Raw genomic sequence first — 24,912 nt, 5'->3', positions numbered from 1 at the left:
TATGGAGAAATTGGAACCCTCATACATTGCTGATTAGAGGGTGTTCTGTTAGTCATAAAATAGTATAGCCACTTTGAAAAAAGTTTAATAGTTCTTGAAAAGTTAATCATTGCATTATCATATGATCCAGTAATTCTATTCCTAGGTATATACCTAAGAAAATTAAGAGGAAACGTTCAAACAAAATCATGTACACAAATGTTCACAGCAGCATTATTCATAATAGCCAAAAAGGGGAAACAATTCAAATGTCTATCAACTGATGAATGAATAAATAAATAAAAAGTGGCATGTCCATACAATGGAATATTATTTAGCCATGAAAAGGAATGAAGTACTGATTCATGCTACAACATGCATGAACCTTGTAAACATTATGTTAAATAAAAGAAGCTAGACACAAAAGGACACATATTATATAATTCCATTTATATGGAATGTCCAGAATAGGCAAATCCATAAGGACAGCAAGAAGGTAGTGATTGCCAAGGGCTGCAGGGAAGTGATCATTGTGACTAACTATTAACAGTATTTCCATTGACAGATGCAGTATTTCTTTTTGGGGGTGATAGAAATGTTCTAGAATTGATAATGGTGATGATTGTACAACATTGTGATTATTCTTATTTTAATTGTTTATTTTGAAATAATTTTAAACTTACACTTTAAAATGATGAATTTTGTATTACCTGAATTTTGTCTCAATTAAAAAATGCAAAAATACTTTAGGACATTAAATTTAAACCATTGGGAAAAGTTTAAACCATTGGGGAAAAAAAATATAGAAATCCCTGAGTCCATAGTTATATAAATGAATGAATGACAACTTAGAAGAGAAGGGAAGCCTCCTCCTTACGGTATGATGCCAACCAGTTTATGTGAAAGGAGCAAGTAGAGTTGGAAAATTATTATTTTCATAGTGAAGGTAGTTTGGCCAGAAATCATCAATTAAGTCTAAATCTGGGGGAAATGTTTGATAGAGAGCAGTATATTCACATGATCGTACATTGTTTCCCTTATTAGTTGCAATGTGCAATATATACATTATTTCTCTGTACAATGGAGAAATCATATGACACCTTGACCGACATATCATCAGAATTAACATCAGCAATGAGGTATACCATGAATCTCATTACAGTACCCTATGGAGAACACACAATCACTTCTATAGTATTCTAGCTAGGGGTCCATAACTGGAATCTAATTATAAAGGATCATCTGACAAACCCAAAGTTGTTTATTAGAAAAACAACTGCCCTGTATTCTTCAAAAATGTCCATGTATGAAGAAATACAAAGAAAGACTGAGGAGACTAAGAGACATCAAAACTAAATGCTATATATGATCCTGGACTGGATCCTAAAACAAAGCAAAAAATAATGCTAGAAAGGAAATTATTGAGGCACTTGACAAAATTGCAATGTGGATGGTATATTAAAATATAGCATCAGTATTTTCTGAAATTGATAACCATGTTATAGGTACATAAGAAATTCTCCTTGTTCTTATAAATTACAGACTGAAGTATTTAGGAGTAAAGAGCCACGGTGTATGGCAAACTATTTTCAAGTGGTTGAGGAAAAAAGATGTATGCAAAGGAAGAGAAAATAATAAAACCTGTCACAAAATATGTAAATTTTCATATTACTCTTCAACCTTTCTGTAAGTTTAAAATTATTTCAAAATAATTAAAATATTAAAATGTAGTACATTTTAAAAATATATTTAAATTGATGGACTCTTTTTTTTTCTCCTTTTTTTACCTTATATTTTAAACATAAAGTGCAGGGATTTAACCTATTTTTTATCCAACTAGTCATAATTTTTTTCATATTTGTTTTAGATTCTTTTTTCAAGTGTAAACTTTATAGATACCATTTAAGTTCTCTCTAAACACTCCAGTTTCATTTCTCTCCTTCCCCAAAGTACTCACTACCTAGAAGAGTGTTCCCTTCTCTTCCCATGCATGTTTTTCTCTTTTACTACATGTATCTATAGGTAGCCATTAATAATAATAATAATAATAATAATAATGTTAGTATGCCACATATGTAAGTGGTATCAAATGGTATATATCTAGTTGCACCCTGTTTTTTACCTAAAATTATGATTTGCACACTTACCCATGTCATTATGTGTAGCACATAGTTCATTCATTTTAAATGACGTATTAACTGAATGCTTATGCCAGTTTATTTTTCTCCTATTCACAGACTTTAAGGTTATTTCCATATATTTTCTATTTTAAACATTTTTGGACGGCATCCTTGTATATTTCTCCTGTGCACATAAACAAGAGTTTCTCTAGGGTTTATCTTGAAATGACATTGCTAGGTGTGAGTTGTCATCATCATCATGTTCATAATGGCGAGTATGTTTACCACTGCTATGTGCCAGGAGCTAAGTGCCTTATATTAGTTTTTTTTAATCCTCAAAACATTAGGTAGACACAATTATTTTCCACATTTTACAGATAAAGAAACTGAGTCATAGAGTGGTTAAGTAAATTGTCCAAAATCTTACAGGAAGGAAGCATCAGAGCCCTGATTCAACTGATGTCTGTTCTTAGCAAATGCGCTTATACACAAGCCATATTCTGTAGGATATGTATGTACACCTTTAGTTCCTCTAGATATTGCCATTTACTTTCCAAAGAGGTTTTAACCAATTTTTACTTTCAATAGAAGTATTTTTTAAAGTTCTTAATTTGTTAAATAAAAAGCATCTCATCCATTAAAAGTTTGTTTGGAATGTTTACAGATCTCTAAAATCTGCAAGTCTGAAAACCACTTCCTCGCCTGACCTCATTTAGGGAAACATGCTTTATAGAATCATAAGGCCAAATTACTGCTTCCTTAGTTGACACTGTTTAGAAGAATGTGCTTTTATAGGATTCTAAGAAAGGCTGGGATCCTTATCCTTTAAAAGGCCCAGCTATAAGAAGTTTTCTTGAATTCACCAGAATTCAAATTGTTCTGTCAACTATCCAGCCTGAAAATCTCAGTAACCATTGATTGCTTTTGCCTATTCCTCACCACTTCCCCTGTCCTCACTCCTGATTCCTTACCATGTGTCTGTGCCACATTCAGCCAATTGATAGGACTTAGGCATTCACCCATTATGGAATCTCTTATCTGTCCTGTTCTAGTCTCCTAGGCTAGTTAGGGTTCTTAACACATCCTTTTTTTTTTTTTTTTTAAGAATTCTTATGAGTTTATTTGAGCCAAACTGACAACAGATGCCTGGGAGCAAGATCTTATTGCTCTTAACACATCTTTCTTGCCACTACTATAAGGAAACTAAAACTGTTTATTTCTCTAGACTCTCCCAGAAGTGATCCATTCTATACACTGCTACTAGAGTGATCTTAATATGTTATTCCACTGCTTACAGATCTTCAGTAGTGTCTTATTATATACCATATTAACTATAAAATCATTTACCTCTGTTCTCCATAATCTTGCTTTCAGATGGTTTACCATGTTATCCCCTATTACTGTGCTATGTTCTATCAGTATTTCATAGATAGGTCTGGGATAGAGCTGAGGAATTTGCATTTCTGTCAAGTTTTCAGGTAAAGCTGATGCTGCAGATCTCGTCTGGATACCCACACTCAGAACCAGTGATCTAGCTAATCTGTAGGACCTGGCATGGCATCTTATAAATGAGCTGTTCATTGGATGTATGCTAAATAGAATTAAATCTCTTTCTTAAAGCTTATAAAAACTGATTTTCCAAAGGTTCCAGGGACTAAGCATTCATATTATAAGAGATGGTTACTTATTTTGAAAATAGTTTTAAACTTACAGAAAAGTTATAAGAACAGTACAATGAATGAACCTTTATGTATCTTTCACCTTGATTCACCAGTGGTTTACACTTTATTACATTTTCATGTGCTCTTTGTATGTATGTATATATGTCTGTGTAGCTACATGATATTTTTCTCAAACTATTTGAGTGCATCTTAGTGATGACAGGTCTTTCTTCTAAATACTTAAATGTATATTTTCTAAAAACAAGGACTTTTATATAACCAGTATAATTATCAAAGTCAGGAAATTTAACACTGATATAAGACTATTATCTAATTTACAGTCAAGATTCATAATTTGTGTTTGTCCTAATAATATCCTTTAGGCCTGTTTTTCCCCCAGTTCAGGAACCAATCCAAGATAATGCATCGAAAATTTAGTTATATTTAGTTGTAGGGAGATATTTTTGAGATTATGTAAAGATCTCATTCCTCATCAACCTTTCACCCATTACTTTTAGTATTCACTGATGACTTTCTATCGTTTCTTTTATGTTTATAGTTTGCATTCCATTACTTTTTTAAAAAAGCTTTCCTTCTCCATTTATTTATGCATTTCAATATAAATTCATAGTATCTAATTTCATGAATTATAGTATGTTTTTATCATTATTTATTTTGGTGCTCAAAATAAATATTTTTATTATATTTTTATTTGGCCCTTCAAGGTGGCTCTTTAGATATTTTCCCATTATTATCTGAGCACTTCTTTTTTTCTGATTTAACAAGATGTTCTAGACTCACATTATACTTTCCTTGCCCCAGCCTGAAATCATTCCTTTTTCTAAGGAGCTCTGGTTCCTTGTAGCAGAGAACAGTATTTAGCAATCAAGATCTGGGTGCTAAGTGTGCTCATTTCTATTTCTTCTAGACTCTCTCAGCCAACAGGCCAGGGAGATATACTGATAGTTTAATTATAGCCCCACACCAAAGGGTACATTTTTGTCTTCCCACCCCTCCATATTTGTAACTGTGTTCTTCAATAGCAAGAATCCTTGTTCTTTTGCTAATTCTTTTATTCAGCCAAATATACTATTTAAAATTTAACATTTTTATTGCAGAAAAATGTTATCGTAAAACAAAGAAAATAAAGTCACCTTTTTTCTCACACAAAAATAGCCACTGAAATATACATTTCTATTCTTTTTTCTCTGTACAAATGTGTTTCTAAATAGAGAAATAATGTATATTTATAATAAAATTTTTAAAATAGGATTGAAAATTGCTAAATACAAAATCTAACATTTGTAAGACATTTCAGCCCCTCTGCCATACTATCAGGAGTATGATTTTACGGAATCCCAGCTCAAACAAATATGGGCTTCATTACTCACTGATCCTTGGGGATGGGCAATCTTGGGCAAGTCATTTCTGAGCCTCAGTTTTCTTATCTGTAAGATCAGAGTAATAATAAAAAATAAGTGTGTTATAAGATATTGAATAATATATATAAATCACCAATTACAGACTTCTTAGCATAGAAAGCATTCAGCCATTTATAACCATTTCACAGGTTATCAAAGCAGTTATTTACATGTATATACAAATAGTTAACAAGTTTGTTGGTATGCTGAGTATATTACATTAGATTAAAGCACTTTTAAGGGCAGGAAGTACTGTATCTTATACTAGTGAAGAAAAATTTTCAATAGTTCTTTTTAAAATAAATGGACAATATGAATATATATGTATATGCATAATAGCATATGATATATTTAAGACAAAGTCAGTTATATTTTCATTACATATAAATCCATAAATTAGGAATCACAGTTTTGTACACACCAAAAGATTGATGAATACATGTATTTGCTGTCAGCATGTGCTTGGTCAGCCTGTTTTTAGCTTTTATGTTTGTAACGAGTAATGAAAACATTGGCTTTTCACAGTCAACCAAATATTTGTTTTGCTGCTACTTACTTGTTACTATAGACTAAATAATTTTTCTTGCCTTAAAGAACATAAATATGGTTTTAGTCCAGGCTTTGGACCCTTCGGCTTTAATTTTATTCCTGTGCATATAATGTCACATGTGTGCTCCTATATTAACTTATAAATAGTTTATCTTCTGTTGTATAGTGAAGGAGCTCATTGTATTCAGGTATACAAAAACGATTACAGAAAAAAAAAAGATAATGGTATCTGCTAAAATGAAAGAAAGAAAAAGCATGTTGGCATGGAACATAGAAATATAACTCTTCTAAAGAACAAAACAGACATCAAAACTCTTAAATGTTTAAAACAGGGCATCCTGTATGCTTTTCAATAAAAACTGGTGGTAGCTGTGGTAAAATGCTTCATCAGTATGAGTGTACTCCTCGGTGAAAAAAAGATGGAGACAAGGGGAAAAAATGAAGTCAATGAATAAAACATGTTAAGCAAGATCATGGTACTATCTGTCTTACAAAGGAAAAATACAAGGATTTTGTAAAATATAGTTATTTTCAACTTATTTTTATAAAGATATTGAAGAAGTTATGGAAACAAAACATTTTATAATTAACATTCGAACAGTGGTGAGCAGATTTTCAAAGTCTGAGAAGAAGTTCATTGCATTTGTGAGTCAAGATTAGCTAAACCTGACAGCTTCTTAGCACCCTGTTCTTATCCCTATCTCATCACTTAGAGCAAAGGAATGTAATTACCTCTTTATTTGCTCATGGATATTACTATACTGTGAGTTTCTGAAAAACATGGCCCATCTTGATCATAGTTAATTTATTCAACAAATACTTATTGAATGTACTAAGAGCCAGGCACTCTTCAGACATTTTGGATACACCAGGTAACAAAAGAAAGATGTCTGGAATCTTTTCACAGTATGTATGTATATCAAATCATTACAGTGTACACTTTAAATATCTTACAGTTTTACTTGTCAATTGTACCTTGATAAAGCTGGGGGAAAAAAAACATTTTTGTCCTAATGGATCTTACATTCCACCCATAGTTTACAAAGTTACTAGAGCATTGTAGATTTCCTCTCATGGTCATAAGATGTCTACAGCAACTTTAAGCATCATGTCTTCGGAGAATAGCATCCAAAGCAGGAAGGAAAGGTAGATGAAAAAGACCTTTCTCTTCTTGGACCTTTCTCTTTATGGGAAAGAAAATCTTTCCCAGACCCCCCTACCATATCAGACTTCTCTTTATATATATATATCATTGGCCAAAACTGGGTCTATGAAAATGAACATGTGCCCTGGACCAGTCACTGGCAAGGAGGAGTTGCTTAACTATGAGCAACCGGAAGAAAACTCCTCCACTTGTGCACTAGATCCTGCTGCCTCTCACCTACTTGAAGACACCACAGCAGTTCCCTTCTTTCTCTACTATATCTTCATATTTCCCTCTTTATGGAATCATTTATCATCAGCATGAAAACATTCAGTATTTTCTATTAAAAATAAATAAAACTTCTCTTGTCTCCACATCCTTCTCCAGCTACTGCTCTTTATCTCTGTCCTTGTTTCTAGAAAAACTTCTTAAAAGAATGTACATGCTTGCCATCTCCAATTCCCCTCCTCCCCTTCCCTCTTAAATATACTCATTACACTTCCATTCTCACAAGTCAACTGCTTAGCCTCCTTCTAAGTGATCTGTCACCAGCATTTTGCACTGTCGATCTCTCTCTTCTTTGAATCACCTTCTGTATTTGACCTCCAATATCTTCTCTCTTATGTTACATTTACTTCTTTGCTCATGTCTTTTAATCTCATGGATTTAAATATCTATATGCTAATAAAGTCCAAAGTGTTTAATAAACTTCTTAACATGTCCCAAATTGAACTACTGATCTTATCTTCCAAATGTGCTGCTCCTGAAATCTTCCTTATCTCAGCTAAGCTTACAGTCACCCTTGACTCCTCTCTTTCTTTTATACTCCCAATTGAATTGATCAACAAATCCAGGATATAGAATCTGACCACTTCCACTGCTGCCCTGGAGGGAGCCACAGTCATCTCTCACCTAGATAGTGCAGTTGTCTCCAGACTGATCTCTTTTTCCACCAGGGCCTTTGAAAATCTATCCTCAACATACCAGCCAGGATGGTCCTTTAAAAATCCAAATTAAGTTTTGTCACTTTTTTTTTTTTTAACCAACCAATGGGTTTCTTAAAAGCCAAAAAACGTATGTCTGTCTGTAAGAGTCTACATAATCTGTGCCCCTCACCTCCTTTTTTACCTCTTTTATTTCATCTTCTTATACTCTCCTCTCACTCACTTTGTCCTAGGCACAGCAACCTCTTTGCTGATCTAAGTATATCTTGGTCATGCTTCCTGTCTCACAGACATTGCATATGCTGTTACCCTGACTGAACTGAAGTTCCTCCAGATATCCACATGACTCATTGTCTTACCTTTCAGGCCTTTTTTTCATTGAGGGCTTCTTTGACTATCTCTACTTGCTACTCCCTAATTGCCCTTACCTACTTCATTCTTCTCTGAATTATCTTATCACTTTCTGATATACTATATATTTTATTTATTGTTTTCTGTCTTCTCCACCAGAATATTTGTGTTTTTCTAACACCTAGAATAGTATTTGGCATGTGATGGGCATTCAAAAAAATATTTAGAGAATCATTGAGTGAAATGAAAGATGAAAGATGAACTAAATTGCTTAAAACAGTCATGATTAGTCCTCTGATACTGAGCATTCTGTTGCCTAAACCAACCCTGGATTTTGTTAGCAAAAAAAAGAAGATAGAAGAATTATTACTTGAGCAATTAGAGGTGTCTAACACAAGCTCAAACTCGTGAATAACATTATGCCTTTCTTTCCTCCTCCCCCTCATTTCTCTCTTACAAAAACTCATAAGGAAGGTAGTACAGGTGGTATTTTACACACGGAAGCTGTGGCTCAGGTAACTTAATTGAGTTTTTCCCCCAAGAGCACCAACACAGCTGGTAGGACTGAAATCACGTGATAGCAACTGCAGTCTTCCTTCTGTAGTGGTGACAGTCAATATTGAGTACAGTATTTTGTGGAATACTGTATAACCCTGCATGTGAGCTAAGAGAGCCTTTAGGTCCAGAAAAGTGATTATGAATCTGCTTGGGGGCGGGGCTTTTGGTTTTTGCCTGTCATCTCGAATTGCAAAAACAAACAATTAATAGTTAATACAAAAATCAATTTTTTTATATCTTGGATTAGAGTACTTTTGTAATAATTGATCAATTAATTGCTGATATTTTATTTACTGCCAGTATATGCTTTTTACACAGTGGAATGAAGAATATGTTGCTTTGCCATCAGATTCCTCCATATCTTACCCACATCATTCTCTCTTCCCAACCACAAATTATCTCTTCCAGCAATCGTGCAAGCCAGAACCACAATCAAAATATTCCAAATGCTAAATAAAATTGTTATTTTTAATCAGTCAAGTAAGGTGAGCAAACATGATTATCACCTTTTTTTTTTAAGTGGTAGAGAAAAAAATATTTGTAAACTCTTTTACCTAGAAAGAATAAAAGTATTCAAGTATGCCAAGATACTAGTATATTAGCTATGTACACATACATAGACATGTACCATAAATATGTACATGTTATATAATGCATATAACAAAATATCTAACATTAAAACTATCCTGAATGTAATTTATTCCCTTTAACATTTCAATATGCATTTCTGGGTTTTGTGGCTCCATTTGGTAATGTCAGGAATATTAGTTATCATTTGCATTGTGGATAAACAGATGTCCAATTTCACAAAATTTGTGAATAGAGTGACAGACATTCAAGTTGGCTGTTCAGCGGAAAAGACACAGTGGCTGCCTTTATGTTCTATCATGAGATTGGATGATGGAGCAGATGGAAGAGGTTGACTTGTATCGGTCTAGGACTTGAGAATGACTACATCTATGCTGAGTTTATGAAAGGTGTTTGTTAATGAAACTACTGTTACCTTTGCCCCTATAAGCTTTTATAGTTATAAAACTTAACTGTCTCAAGTTTTACTTCTTTTCTGAAATTAGACAAGCAGTTTCTTTTTCACCTCATTTTTATATTGGCATCATAGATTGTCTATAGTTTTTGGTTGGCATGGTGAGTAATCAGGCCTCTCAGCTGACTAGAACTTACCATTCTTGTCTTTACTATTCTTCTCATGCTTAATCTTCTGATGTAAAAGGACCAAACATAATCTTATATCAACTAGAACTCAGTTCAATTGCTCATATGCATATCTATGTGCATACTTTATATTTATTTATATTTATCTCAGTGTTTGAGTGCCTTCTTATATACATTGGCCATTTATTTGACTGTCTTTGATCCATTGTTTTCTAAAAAGTAAAAACATTTCTTTTTTCTTTTGTTAGCATTTTATTTTATTATTAGTTTCAACACTACAGTACATTGGTTAGACATTTATATAGTTTATGAAACGATTCCCCTGATTGTCTTCCCTCTGGCTCTCCACCTAGCCATTACATTACTGCTGACTACATTCCCTATGCCCTGCTCCCCATCCCCATGAGGATCTATCAACTACTAATTTGTACTTCTTTAACCCTTCACCACTTTCTCCCAGCCCTTCTCAACCCTCTCCCCTCTGGCCATCACTAGATTGTTCTCTGTATTTGTGAGTCTGTTTTCGCATAGTTTGTTTTTTTGTTTGTTTGTTATTTAGATTCCCTATATAAGTGAAATCATATGGTATTTATCTTTTTCTGTCTGACTTATTTTGCTCAGCATAACCTCTACTTCTATCCATGTCATTACAAATGGTAGGATTTCATTTTTATGTGTGTGTGTGGTTGAGTAGTATTCCATTGTATATATGAACCATAACTTCTTTATCCAGTCATCTCTTGATGGGCATTTAGGTTGCTTCCATATATTGGCTATCATAAATAGTGTTACCATGAACATAGGGATGCATAGATCTTTACTAATTATTGTTTTGGTTTTCTTTGATAAATACCCGGAAGCACAATTGCTGGGTCAAAAAGTAAATGCATTTAAAACCATTGCTTATATCAGCAACTTGTGACAGTCCATTCCAACCATGTTTTCATATTCATCTTACTGCTGCTTCCTAAAAAGGAAGCATTCCCTCCAGCCAGCAACTGTTCTACCTTGTTCCTCATCAGTAGGGCTGGCACCAGTTCAAGTTCTGTCAACACTGTTCCATCAGATAAGGCTGTTGGTAACATAAAGGATGAGAGAGGACTGTAGGCACACACACGATTTAATCTCCAGTGAGCAGACTAACAGCATTCCTACTGCTCCCATGTTAGCCTGTATGCCTGTGCCCTTGCTTGAAGTCTACTCTAATTTAGCTGTACCTTAGCACTGATAGTGACACTTGCCCGTGCATGTGTCATCTGTCTGATAATAGTTGAGTCATTTGAATTAGAACTCATGTTTTCTGTTTTTCATTGACAAAATGGTCAATAATTAAGCATCTGTAGAAGATCCTTATATAAACATCATTTTTAATAAGCAAAAAGCCTGATCAGAATATAAGCAGTCTACAATCTGTTATTATCTGTACTGTTTCACTAGTTATTAACAGAAGTGAATAAGCTTTACTTTTAGAAAATGTTATACAGCAAGGAAACGGTATACAGTTCATTTAGCATGATGATGATCTTCTAGAAAGCAAGAAAAGAAGTGTCAGACAAATATTCCCTAAGAGTTTCCCTTCTTTTACATTTGATGGAACAATATGAAATTGCTATTTTGTTGATAAAACAATAGAATGTCGGTAATTGTATATGGTTCAACATTATATATATGGTTTTATATATTAGCTATATACCAAACATATATGTGTGTAGAGTCCAGATGAAAATATATATTTCCTATATTAGGTCATGGTTCAAAACATTCAGAAACCACTGGGTTAGAATAAATGTCTAGTAACACTGTACTAAGCTCAGGAAAACTCCACCTTTGCTGGATAGAACAAGAATAATTCATGGAGACATTTTATAATTAATAGTCAAGCAGTATTAATAATCAAGTCATAATTAAACACTATTCATAATTAATAGACATTTTAAGTGCTTAATTTAGTGTACAGATGAACTATAAGACTTCATGATATTCAGAGCAGTGAGTGAGAACTACTCTAGTCACAAAAAGCTTCCTCACTGAGGGAGGTGAAGTGAAGCAATGGGTCCAACTGCAGGAGTGGACACATTCCTGTAACATGGTCATTTCTATAACATGAGTTGGATAGTTCAATAGTTTATAGAACCTTGATCCCACAGAAGAAATAACCTACGTAGGGGAGAAATCGTGACTAGTACATACTTTTGATGAAATAGGATCAGAAAACAGTTTCATTTTGAAAACCACTAACTTTAACGTGGTCAAAGACCTAATATTTGGGAAGACTTTTAAAATCTCACTTTAGAGTTTATGGTACCTTACAAGACAGTTTTAATTTTACTTAGTTGGTGTTTTTTGGGGTGGATGGGTAGATTTGATTTTTAAGAACCTTGGGAAATGTAGAAATTATAATCTCAAGGAAATTTATTATTTTACTTAGGAAATAAAAAATTTCTTAAGATTTCTTCAAATGAATGTGAAATCGAAGACCTCAGGGATAATTATTTTGGAAACTTTCATTGTCTAGATACCTAGAAGTATTTTTAGAGAAAAACATCATTTATGATGGGATCAATGTTTGCCTATTTTTCTGAATGAATGGAATTAGATTTAGATATCAAAGTACTGCAGTATCCTCAAAGTACTACGGTACTTCTGTCCATTTCTCTTGTAAACTCCACCTCTTTCCTACAGGTTTCTAGTTTGTGCCTTATGTCCTACAGTGACCATTTTAGCCACAATTTTTTTCTGTTGGGTTATTTTAACAACCTGCTAACAGGCTGCCAACAGATCTCTTTGCCAATCTTAGATCCTGCCAATACATTCTGTGTGTGGCTTTTCTTAAACACAAATTTGATCATGTGTCAATCCCCTTCATAAAATTCTTTAATGGTGTCTCATTTCCTTCAGGATAAAATCCTTTGCATGCCATACAAGGCCCTACCAGACCTAAGCTTTGCCTGCCATATTAGTCTCATCTCTCGCTATGAATTCTCTGCTTCATTCACACAGGCTAAATTTTTCTACATACCAGCCCATTTCTAATCTCAGTCTTTGCTGTCACAGCTCCCTCTTCCTAGAATGCCTCCTGTGTGTAATGAGTATTGCCTCCATCTTCAAGTCATTTTTAAGGTCATTTCTCTAAGATTCCTTTCTTGATCACTGCTTCTTCGCTGGACCAATGGTCCTCAAACTTTTCTGCACGTTAGAATCATGAGATTCCAAAGCTCAGGAAGTAAGATCCAGGTGTCAGTACTTTTTGAAGCTCCCCAGGTCTCTGGTCAAGATGGTTTAAACATTCATCCCTGTCTTCCGTTAGTTACTTTACTATTGTACTTTTACTTTTAATTGCTTAAGCTACCTGACAATTATTTTAATCCATGATGTGGGATGAGGATATAAGATTTATAGTTCAGCAGATAAAAGAGACAAGCTACCAGATATTAATACAGCATGGTATATATTCTCATGAAGGTTTGAGGGAGCAAAAGAAAGGCAGTTAATCTAGATGGCAACATATCTTTCTAGATATACTAACCAAAGTAGAATCATCAGTCATTGAAATAGGTAGTCTTCAAAAATGTTTACGCCTGTAGAATAAAGTTTTTGTTATTTCATTTTTTCTTCTTAACAGTTTTATTTAGACATCGTTCATATACCATATAATTCACCCATTTAAAGTATGTAGTTCAGTGTTTTTTTAGTACATTCGTAGATATCTTCAACCATCACCACAGTCAATTTTCACCGTCAGCTCAAAAAGAAACTGTACCCTTTACTATCTCCTGCTATAGCCTCAGCCTCCCATCCCCCATCCCTAGACAACCACTAATCTACTTTCTATCTCTATAGATTTCTCTGTTCTAGATATTTCATGTGAATGAACTCATTTAATATGTGGCCTTTTGTGACTGGCTTCTTTTACTTAGTGTGTTTTTTAGGTTCTTCCTCCAAGTTGTAGGATATATCAAGTACTTCATTCCTCTTTATGGTTAATAATATTTCATTTTATGGCTAGACCACATTTTGTTTATCTGTCAGTTGGTGGACATTTGGTATAAAAGAAATTGTGAATACTTCCAGGATATACATTTTTAAAATATGTTTATAACTCATAAATAGGTACTACCGAGCAAATGTATTGTGTACTGTACATAACATACATACACCAAAAAAAAAAAAAAAAAAGGTTTCAAAGATACAGCAAAATATAAATAGAATTCTAACATTTTCTTTTTGCCTCTCAGTGGGTCATTCCGTACACTAGGTACCTCTCACTTTCACAGATTTTTGAGGCTACTGGTTCAACTGAGTAAATAGTGGAATGAAAGTATTCCAGACAGAAGATACGATGTGTGCAAAGCGCATGGGAATAAGAGAAAGCATGATACCTTTTCTTATCTTGTAAGTTGTGTGTCTGGATCACAGAGTGGAAAGGGTATGGAATTTTTCATGTAGTCATTTTTATCCTCTCCCTCAGTCTATGGTTTTGTTATTACTATTTGGCAGGCTATTTTAGACACTATATTACTATACTTTCTCTCTAGAAGTGACCTCATTGTTTGGGCTTCTTTCAGATAATCCCGAGAATTAGCACCATTAAGTTCCTTTTTTACAACTCTTTTCTGGTTTATTTCCAGTGACTTTAGGAGACTGACTGAGTCTGCTATAGAAAAACAACATCAAAAATAAGTCCTTTCTACTTTTCTTTCTACAAAATCTGTGGAGAAGTCCCTTGCACTTGATTCCGTATTGTGCTGAGTTGCCTTATGAGGTATATGGAGAAGAATAATTGTGTTTATTCTTACCGATTTGGTTGTAGTTAAAGAGACAGTGGTTATAATATTTACTCTACTACAGCCAAAGACTATGCTAGTTGTATCTTGTGAAGATGCTGGGCAGACTCTTGGGATAGAATCCAAACAGTTTCTCAGAAATATTTCTCAATATTGGCTTTTTTTATTTTTTATTATTCACACTCTTATTATTCTGGATATTTCTAACAGTGCATTACACTAATTCATTTATTACGTTACATACCTTTAAGGCAATAGTGATTAATACTGAGTTTACCATCTAAAAAAATAGAGACAAAGCATTTGTGGGGTTGACTTAAGCCTTTACTCCACAAGTGATGGAGCTGGAAAAAGAATGTGAAGTTGCTAATTTGAAATATTGAACCCAGTCCATTCAATGTGTTGACTTTGTTTTGTGACTAAGCCAAAAATTTTTCAAAAATTAATCAGTGAGAATGTGTCTGTAATTATGTTCTAATCCCAAATAAGAGGGTGAGAAATTTTCCACTTCACCAAGAAAAAAGTGTAAGATTGCTTTAGTAACAATTTCAGTTTATGAAATTAATCACACAAACAAACCAAAACAATTCTTCTTCATTAAAGGATTAATTAATGCCATTTCAAAACTGAGGCACTTTAAAAATAATTACCCTTTTTTCTTTTCCCCAGCAAATGTGTTTTTGCAATATAGAGTTTAAGGGCTTTAACTTTAGTTGATAAATCACCTTGATGAGTATTATATTACCTACTGTTTCCTGATCCTGTTGGCTGTATACTACATAAGAAACATTCAGAGACATTAAGCCTAAGATTTGAGACAAGGAAGTCCAATTATTCAGCCTACTCTGCTTTATTCCTACCATCTCCCCACTCTCTTTCCATTACTTTCTATAGGAATCCATTTTCCTCTGAAAAATCACTTTCCTTTAATTAAAAAAAAATTAATTCATTTATATGATAATGCTTGAAAACTTATAGGTACTATTCTAGGCTCTGGATGAAAAATGGCAAATAAGGCAGAAAAGTCCCTGCTCTCAAGGAACATACATCCTTGGGTACAGCTTTGGAGTTCTGCTCAGTCAAAGCTCACTCGCATTCACTCATCACATATTTTTTCCAGTTGTTAGCTTTTTCAAAAAGGATAGGTTTCCAAATGTAATACCTTGGTCTTTTTAGCAGCACCTACTTTCCTATTATATTTAGGAGAGTTACTATGCATAAGGCACTTAGAACACTGACTGGCACGTTGAAAGCACTGTTTGTACAAGTGTTGGCTATAGGAGGAAGATAGGAGTAGCAAAGCATTTTCCGTCCTATCAGTATATCAGCAGATGCTGCTTATTCTTAAGCAAATTCAGAATAATAGGTAAGCCTCATGATAAGATTGCTACATTTGAACATCCAGATTTATAGAAATATAAATTAAGCATTGATAATTCACTTCACAGAAGCATTCCAATTATGTTTTATTGGTGCCTTGAAATTTTGATTTAATATACAGAAATATTTTTTATTCAAACAAGTATGTTAATAAAATGAAAAATATTATATCTATTCCTTCAAATGAGATTTAATCATTTAAAGGGAACCATAACTAATAAAGTAACTTATAGGCATAAAATATGGTGTCCTGTATTCACTGCCAGATAATAATACCTCATATTAATATAGCATGAACATTTACAAAGTCCTGTCACATGCCTCATTACATTTGGTTCTATAACAGTCCTGAGAAGTAGATTAAACAAGTATTATAATTTGTATTTTGCAAATGAAGAACCTAAGCATTAAAGATATTTAGTACTCATGCTAACTTAAATAGTAGATTTGAAGAATCAGATCTGTTCAATATTCTTTCCACTATAAAACTGCAAACCATTGTTTCCTTAAAAAATAAAATAAGCCACAAGCAACATGGCCTGTTAGTTAGAAGCCAGAATCAGCAGACTGAAGGCTGGTCCACAGTTCACAGCAATACCACCAAGATTGAGCAAGGTGACCCCCACCCAACTCACTCTCTACCCTCAGCTTATAGAAAACATGTTTGGACACAGGTCACCTTCAGATGAAGAAAGGTATGGTGACTTTTCTCCTTTCCTCACATCATCTCAAAATTTAGCTTACTGGAGATATCGGTAGAGATGGAGACTGAGAAAGAGGGGTGAAGTCTGAACCAGAATTTGTGTACCTATAATAGAGAACATGGTCTAGGTAAGTAAAAAAAAATTCTGAGACAATGATTAGCCAGAAACCGAGTGCGATGCTTTCAAATAATTGCATATATTTTCACATTTCAATTAGAATATTGATAGATGTGGAAAAATAATTTTACCCAGGAGATTTTTCAAAGTTTATTCGTAAAATAATCGTTGAAAATCTCAATGAGATTTTGGGAGTCAAACCTCCTCACTATCTTTCTCTCTCCTCTTACTCACCTGTGTTCTTTTGTTCACTGAATTACTGAGGAATGCATTGTTTTCATTAATTGAGAGAAGAATGAGCATCCTGAAACTTGAAACTTTACCCCCATTTTATCAACTAACTCAAACTAGTACCATAAGAAAATACCCTTTTAAAAAATTTTTAGAAACGAGTTAAAACAACATAACAATTTAAAGTGGTTCAACACACATCATTTAGTTTTATAAAAGGCTCACAAACACTTGTGGATGAATTTCTTGTAGCTCAAACCCAAAAGGTATAAATTGTGGCTGCTCGTTGTTTATCAAAATAAAGTTCAAATTCCTTGATCTGGCACTTAGGGACTTTCATGATCAGATTTTTATCTTAGTTTCTGTTTCCCCCATCTTATTCACCCATTCTTCATTTTCACAAAGCTTTTTTTTTTCTCTTCTTCATGTGCATCCTGCAGTATGTTGCCTTCATGCTTCGGTTATAAATGTCTCTCCTACCTGCTATGGCTATATTGTCTTTCCCTTCAAGGTCCAGTTATAGTGCCACTTCCTCTACCCAACTTTCCCTTTCCCTCCTCTGCATGAATGTCATAGTACTTTATCAGGATCTCTCTTACATCACCTGTACCACCACACAGTAAAGAGTATATCTTATTCCTTTACCAGCCTCTAAGCTTCTTAACATGGGAACTGTCTTTGTTTTCCTCACTCCCATGCATAATAGTGCCCCTCTCCCCCATGACTGTTTGCAGTATAATAGAATAGAAAAACCATGGGCTTTGAAGTCTGACAACTTGGTTTCAAATCCTTGCTCTATAATTTATTAGCCATATTAACCTTGGGCAAGGTATTTATCCTATCTGTTCTCTCATGCATAATATAGAAATGATAATACCCTTTCTCTTCTTACAGAATTAAGTGAGAATGTCAGCACAGAGTTCTTAGTATTATATCTCAGATGTACTAAGTCCTGAAAAATGGTAATGGTGCTAGTAGTGGTAGTTGTACTTGTATTTCAGAAGCTATTTTATTGCTTTGGTTTCCTGAGCCATGTAGGGGATGTAAAGAATACTCTGCCATCTACAGCCATATCACCTTGAACAAGCCTGATCCTGTCTGATCTCGGAAGCTAAGCAGGGTTGGGCCTGCTTAGTACTTGGATGGGAGACCACCTAGGAAGACCAGGTGCTGTAGGTGTAAAAAATAAAAAATAAGGGATTGTAACCTGACAAGGTCCTTGCAATTTGTGAGGTCAACCAAGGGTTGCCTCACCTAAAAAATAAAATAAAATAAAGAATACTCTGCCATACCATACATACAAGTACTTAAGGACTATTTTGAACCAATTTGTAAACTCTTATAATTACTTGTAGAAAAGTATCTCATGAGTTTACTGCAAAGTAATAGAACGCATCTTAGCGTTATTAGAAATGCAGATATTCTGCAGTGTTTAATTTGCTAGGGTAATCATAGCCATAGGCAACCTTAGGTAGCAATCTTTGCTTTAGTATTCCCCCTTATTGGTTTTATGAAATCTTTTCATCCTAAAGAATTTTATTTTTCTTATTGCTACAACACAGAGTATATAATTTGTAATTGCCACTTCCAGAATGACAGGGCAACATAGGGGTATCATCAAAGGGGCCATCAAACTACAAGAATTGTGAGTCACACCATCTGGAGAATTACAAATTGTCTTCCATTGAAGGACCTGGGAGCAACATCAGTTGACCTTTGTGCCAGTCTAGAGGTCCATGTGTGGGAGAATGAGGTAAACTTGAACAGGAGCAACACAATACAGCTGACAGGTGGAAAGCTGGAGCCCCAAAAGAAAAGCCATTTGTGTCCCTCAATAATTCTCAGTAATCATTTACATATTGTAATTGTTTTTATGATTATTACTAAGATAAATGGAGAAATATCTGATAAAAATCTTTTCAGATAGACTCTGTTTAACTTACTAGTAAAAGATATACCCAGTTTAAACCAATTTAATGTTTAATGTTCAGGATCTGTATTTATAGTTCACTTCATCTCTCAGTTTATTGGACAAGTTCACATAATTAAATTCATTTAAATTGATTTTTAGTATAATACTTTGTGGTAACTATGTGCTATTATGACTGTCAGATATTACCAACATGGCTGTTTGAATTATAAACTCAACAAAACAATATACTCTAGAAAAAAGATAAAATTTTGTATTTGGATAGGAGTGGGGCTTTAAAGACAAATTTTAGAAGTGTCTAATATCTTAAGGGAAAACAACAAAAGTAAAAATTAAGAAAAGACCTAATTAGAGAATTAAATCTGTATTAGAGATTTCGTGCCATTTTATAAATGGTCACACTGTACTATAAGTATATATAATTTCAAAGTGATTATTACATTGTAATGAAATATACCTGCAGTGATTATGCACTGCATACAGAAAGTGTGCAACTAGTATATAGAGAGAAGAAACAATATAGGGTTGTTGGAAAATCTGATTTCCAATATTCCTAGCTTAGCATAATCACTTAACTTCTCTAACCTCAGTTTTTTCATCTGTAAAATGTGTAGGTCATTGCTGCATAAGAATTTCTTAGAACTAATATTTTGTGTTGTGATTCTGGATATATTCCTTTTAAACCGAATTTAAAAAATTAAGCAGTAGAATATAAATATATAAAATATATAGTACCCCTATATATGAATGCTCGTATAGTAACAAGCTACCCCTTCTGGAAGGATCTAATGGAAAATACAACTAAAAATCAGTGAGTATATTTATAGTTTGTATTCCAAAATGGAATACAATTCAAAAATGTAGATAAATGTAATTGTATTTTTCAAATCAGCTAGTAGAAAAAGACAGAAGAAAATATTCTGTGTTAATTTGAGAATTATTTTAAGACCCAAAATAACATGAAGCAATGAAGCTAGGATGAACAACAGAGAAAGAAAAATAAAAACTCTGTGGCAATATAGACTGAATTCTGTTTTATCAATGTCAGTGTTGAAGCATACTCCAATATTCAGTGTTCAATGTTCAAGCGTACTTCAGGTCTTCCCTCATTTAACCACTTTTAACCAGTTTTCATCACTCTGGAGGCTTATTTTGACCACCAGATGGAGCCAATATTGTTCAATTTGTAGAATTAAAAAAAAATACTAAAAATAAAAATTGATTAAATAAATTGAATAAATTGTAGATTTCCTATTTTCATTCATAGTACAGAAAGAAATTAAACCTTTAGCCCAGTCTTTGCCTAAACTTTCGTGTAGTCTTTGTAAATGTACATATAGGCAACGCCATTAAATAATTTCTTTATTGTGGCTCTTTCACTGGATGGAGAGACCAGTTTTCTTCTTATTCACTTTTTAAAGGTATCAGCTAAGCAATTTTTAATTATCTTTAAAATAAAATTAGTACAAATTCAACCTCTAGTCACTCAATAAACATTATGGATTATAATTACAAAAAAATGATAATAAAGAATATATTACATGTAGGCCATCATTTTAATGTCACAGACTATCTTCATAGTTATCATTTCTATAAAGGATTCTCTTAATAAAACAAAACAAAAACAGGCATGCTAACTGGGAGGAAAGAAATGTGGTTTATTTTTACCCAGTAGCTCCTCAAGGAAATGGTAAAGCCTCAATGAGTGGCTGCCACTCTCACAGGGATTCTACCCAGAAAGCTCATTGTGCAGGGGCATTAATCAGGGATTACTGCCTTAAAGTCAACTTCTCCTCTTCTTACCTATTTAATAAATATCAGAAATTATTTAATTCCTTACAAATCAGCTTAATTAGGAAATTATATATTGAAAAAGTATTTGTATGCTAGGGGCCCTAAACCCCTAAAAGACCCTCAAGGAGCTAGACAAGAGCAATAAAGCACTGGGGACACTGTTGTAACCTAAGACCTAAAAATGATCATTCTGTTCATTCGTCCATTCAGCTACTATTTATTGAGTATACGCTATATATACAAGGGATACACAGGGCCACAAACAGGCCCTGTCAGTTATAGCTCCTGTCATATGGTCAGTATAGACAAGAAAGCAGTTATGGTATAGTGTGGTTAGGAGCTACAAAGTGTTTGAAAGTTCACATGAGGGGAAAATATGATTAAGGTGAACCAAGAAAAAGCCATAAAAGATTCTTCCTAGGTGGAAATTACTTATGTAAACCCACTCTTTGGCAAACTGCACTTCTCATTTGTTATTGTCTGGGAGGAATTTAGAACCTTTAGTAAGATTTTGTTTCATCAGGACATATCCACTTGGTGACCTGATGCCTTTTTCTGTCAAATTCAAATATTTTCTTCTAAGTTTTCTTGTGTCTTGACATACAGAAGGAAAAAAACCATGCTGGTTAAGAGATTGTACTTTAAAACAAGATTGCATGGGTTTATATTTCTATGTTTATAATCCCTGAGATAAATTACTTAACCTCTACTGCCTTGGTTTCCTTATTGGGCTAATGATATTCCTTCCTCATAGAGTTGTTGGTTATGAGGATTAAACAAGTAATTTGGTACTAGTATCTGACAGACACATAGTGAGTACTTGAAATGTTAACTATCATGTTAGCTATTTTCAAGTCTGGTACTTTTCCTAGAATTAATTTAAGATTTGGTATAAATAAAATTTTATAAAAACATACTTTGTAGCTTCCAGAAAGTATGATGAGATACGAGATATCAGTAGCACTGATAGTTTTCTATATCCATTAAAGTCTACCCCTTTTGTTTTCAAATACTATTTACTATTATCAGTAACATATCACCTTTATTTATATAAAAGTTTTCATCTATTATGGGAATTTTTCAAAAACTTCCTTGAAGTAGTGGATCAAGATTTTTAAAAAATCATTTATAAGTAGCCTTACTAACAGTTTCTGACACATAATAATCACCCAAACTTAAAAAAAAGAATGTGTAGCAGCTTGGCTCTGTTAGCAACCTGAACTCTGGTCCTGAAACAGTAGAGGGTATGACTCCTTTTATCTGTAAAATGAGATTTGTAGACAGATACTACTGGTTCATTAGCTAAGTAACCAATAAGTGAATAGTCATCACCCCTTTATTCTCAGAACAAAAAAGTTTCATAATGAAGAGGATCAAGTGGAACAAGGATTGAGTTTCTGACTAGCCTGTAGGTGAAGGGCTGGAGGCATTCTTCATAACATACAGGGACAAAATTGCAGTACTTAACCTTCAGTTTTACTACAGATTGTCACTTAAACTACGAGTCAGAACACAGGTTTTAGACCAGGCTCTGCTTCTAATCAACCTGGGACACTAGCTAAGTAACTTTACTTACCTGGACCTTGGTTACCTCACCTATAAACTGAGAAGTTAGATTAGAAGATCCTCAAGGTAACTCTCATTTTGGTGCTGTAGTAAACCAATGCTCTAGTAGTAAACCGATGGTTCGTAGTGATGTTAGACATTCTTTTTGCCAAGCCTTTTCATATATATAAACCCAGTTTTATCTCTGAAAAAGCTAAGATATGTTAAAATTTTTATTCTAACGCTAAAATATAGGAAGCTTTAAGTCCTCTAGGAGGCTGGTATTCTATCCAAAGATCAACAATTTGGCATTTATATATCAATGGCTGATTTCTTAACTATTTTCACATTTCTTATGTTCATTTCACTCTTTAGATTACTTCCTATAACAAAAAGCCTGTATCATATATGTTTTAGATACCTTTCATAGCATTTTTGAGAGGGCCAGGTATACAGGGGACACTTAGTAAATTTTATATTCTGGATTGAAGTTTTAATTCAAGACAGTAGGGCACAATGTGAGCCTTAAGTATCAAATAGACCTGGGCTCAATCCCAGCTTTACTGTACTCTAATTGTGGTCCAATCTTCTTTCCTCATTTATAAAATAGGAGAAACTTTCTTCATGGATAATCAAAGCACTTTAGCATGGTTCTTAGTAAATATTCTTTTTTTTCCCGCCATTCTTCATTCCTGTTTACTAGTATGTGTTTTATAGGAATTTCAGTTAATGACAAATAGTTGTTATTTGTGAATTATCATCTAATGTATATTGAGATTTATAAGAGTAAAAATAGAGTACTCTGGTACTTAGAGAACATGAATTTTTCAAACTCCTTATATATTTTATTAGCTTGTTTTATGTCATTAAAATCACTGTAGCTTATTCAATTTTTGTTTACTCGGCGGGATTCAAGTGCATGAGAAATGAATGTGCTACTTCCTGTTATGGCAACATGTACTGAGTTAACACAGAACTTCCTTCTCCTACAAATATATGAAAATACTGGATATAATACAGTCCAGCTCAATTTAAATACTTAGCTGAGCTTGAAAGAGACAGGTGGGCAGGGGGAGAAATGGAAAGAAGGAAAGGAAGGAAGGAAGGAAGGAAGGAAGGAAGGAAGGAAGGAAGGAAGGAAGGGAAGGAAAAAAAGGAAGGAAAAAAAGGAAGGAAAAAGAAAAGGGAGGGGAAGGGAAGAGAAGGGAAGGGAAGAGAAGAAAAGGGAAGAAAAATAAAATAAATTCCCAGGTACCAGAAACAAAAGGGAAGCATAACCAGAGCATTAAGTGGGCAAGCTGACACTGTAGTTGCCCAGAGAGATATTGGAACCAGATGTAGGCTCTAATAGCTAGAAGCTGGGGTTTTAATCTTATACTTGGACAGAGATATGGCCTTGGGTCAAGAGAGGTAGAAATTAGAAAAACTATCCACCTGGTCAGGAAGGCCACAAAGAAGCTTGTCATTTTTCAGAACTGTGTATGGGAGGGGGATAAAAAACTCTGTCATAAAAAAATCAAAATGAAAACTCTAAATTTCTATGAAGCATGGCTGTAAAGTTTAATGTATACTATCTTTATGGTACAGGAATCCTAAGCCAAGAAATTAACTTGGAAAATAAATGATCTAAACCAATGGAACTCTTTAATTGCCTGGTAGAAACAAATGCAAAAGTTCTCTATAGAATTTCTTACACAGTACTGTGTACCTAGGATTCCTGTGGAGCATGATGGAAATAAAGCTGTAGCTGAAGATAAACTCACAATTAGAAATCAGAAAACACATAGAGAAATGACCACTCTAGAGAGAGAGTCAGAAAACATAACAGAAGGATCCTAAAGAACAGTCTGAAAGAGACAACATAACAAGTATGTTTTTAATATGTTTTTAAAGGGATGGAGATCATAATAAAAAAAACTAAGGCTATCAAAAAGCATGAGAAAATTTGAAAAAGAACCAAGTAGAATGTCTAGAAATAGAAATAAAAATATATAATTATTAAAATCAATGACTCAGTTTGTCTCAAAAACTGATTAGATACAACTAAACAGAGAATTAGTGAACTGAAATATACAACTGAGGAAAATAGCTCAGTATACACTGTTGAGAAATAAAAACATGAAAAATGAATATGCCGTGATCATTCATAGTCGATCACACTATAAATAGAAGTACTTTATACCATTATGATATACCCATTAGGAAATAGCAGAGTTGGGCAAATTTTTCACACAGTTGAGTTTGTGCAGCAGATGTCATTGCATTTGGCTATATGTACCATGTAAAAGTGTTTGAGTTATAATTGCCATTCAGTCCAGATGGAACCTTAGGAGGCTTAATCCAAGTATCACTGATGTATATAATAAAAGGCCAGCCAACCTCACAGCTGTTCTCAAGCTGTTTGCCTGTTCGTTTGGGCTAGAAATTAAAATAGGAGGAGGGGAAAGACATCCTTAAACCAGGCAATTAAAAATCTCAAGAGACTAAGAACTAGAGAAGGCATTGTAAAATGCTTACCGCAATCAAGCTA

At 33.8% G+C, this 24,912-nt stretch overlaps 1 protein-coding gene and 1 pseudogene across 1 annotated transcript in view; both read left to right on the top strand.

Annotated features, from left to right (window-relative positions):
• CWC27 (CWC27 spliceosome associated protein homolog) overlaps positions 1 to 24,912 on the top strand; it is a 175,745-nt gene that overhangs the window by 116,475 nt on the left and 34,358 nt on the right. The window lies entirely within an intron of this gene.
• Positions 18,174 to 18,292, top strand: LOC111746311 (annotated as a pseudogene).

Source organism: Pteropus vampyrus, unplaced genomic scaffold, assembly GCF_000151845.1.
Source record: "Pteropus vampyrus isolate Shadow unplaced genomic scaffold, Pvam_2.0 Scaffold182, whole genome shotgun sequence".
NCBI classification, from domain to species: Eukaryota; Metazoa; Chordata; class Mammalia; order Chiroptera; family Pteropodidae; genus Pteropus; species Pteropus vampyrus.
Note: the sequence above shows the minus strand (reverse complement) of the source record. Positions and strands in the feature narration are given on the sequence as shown.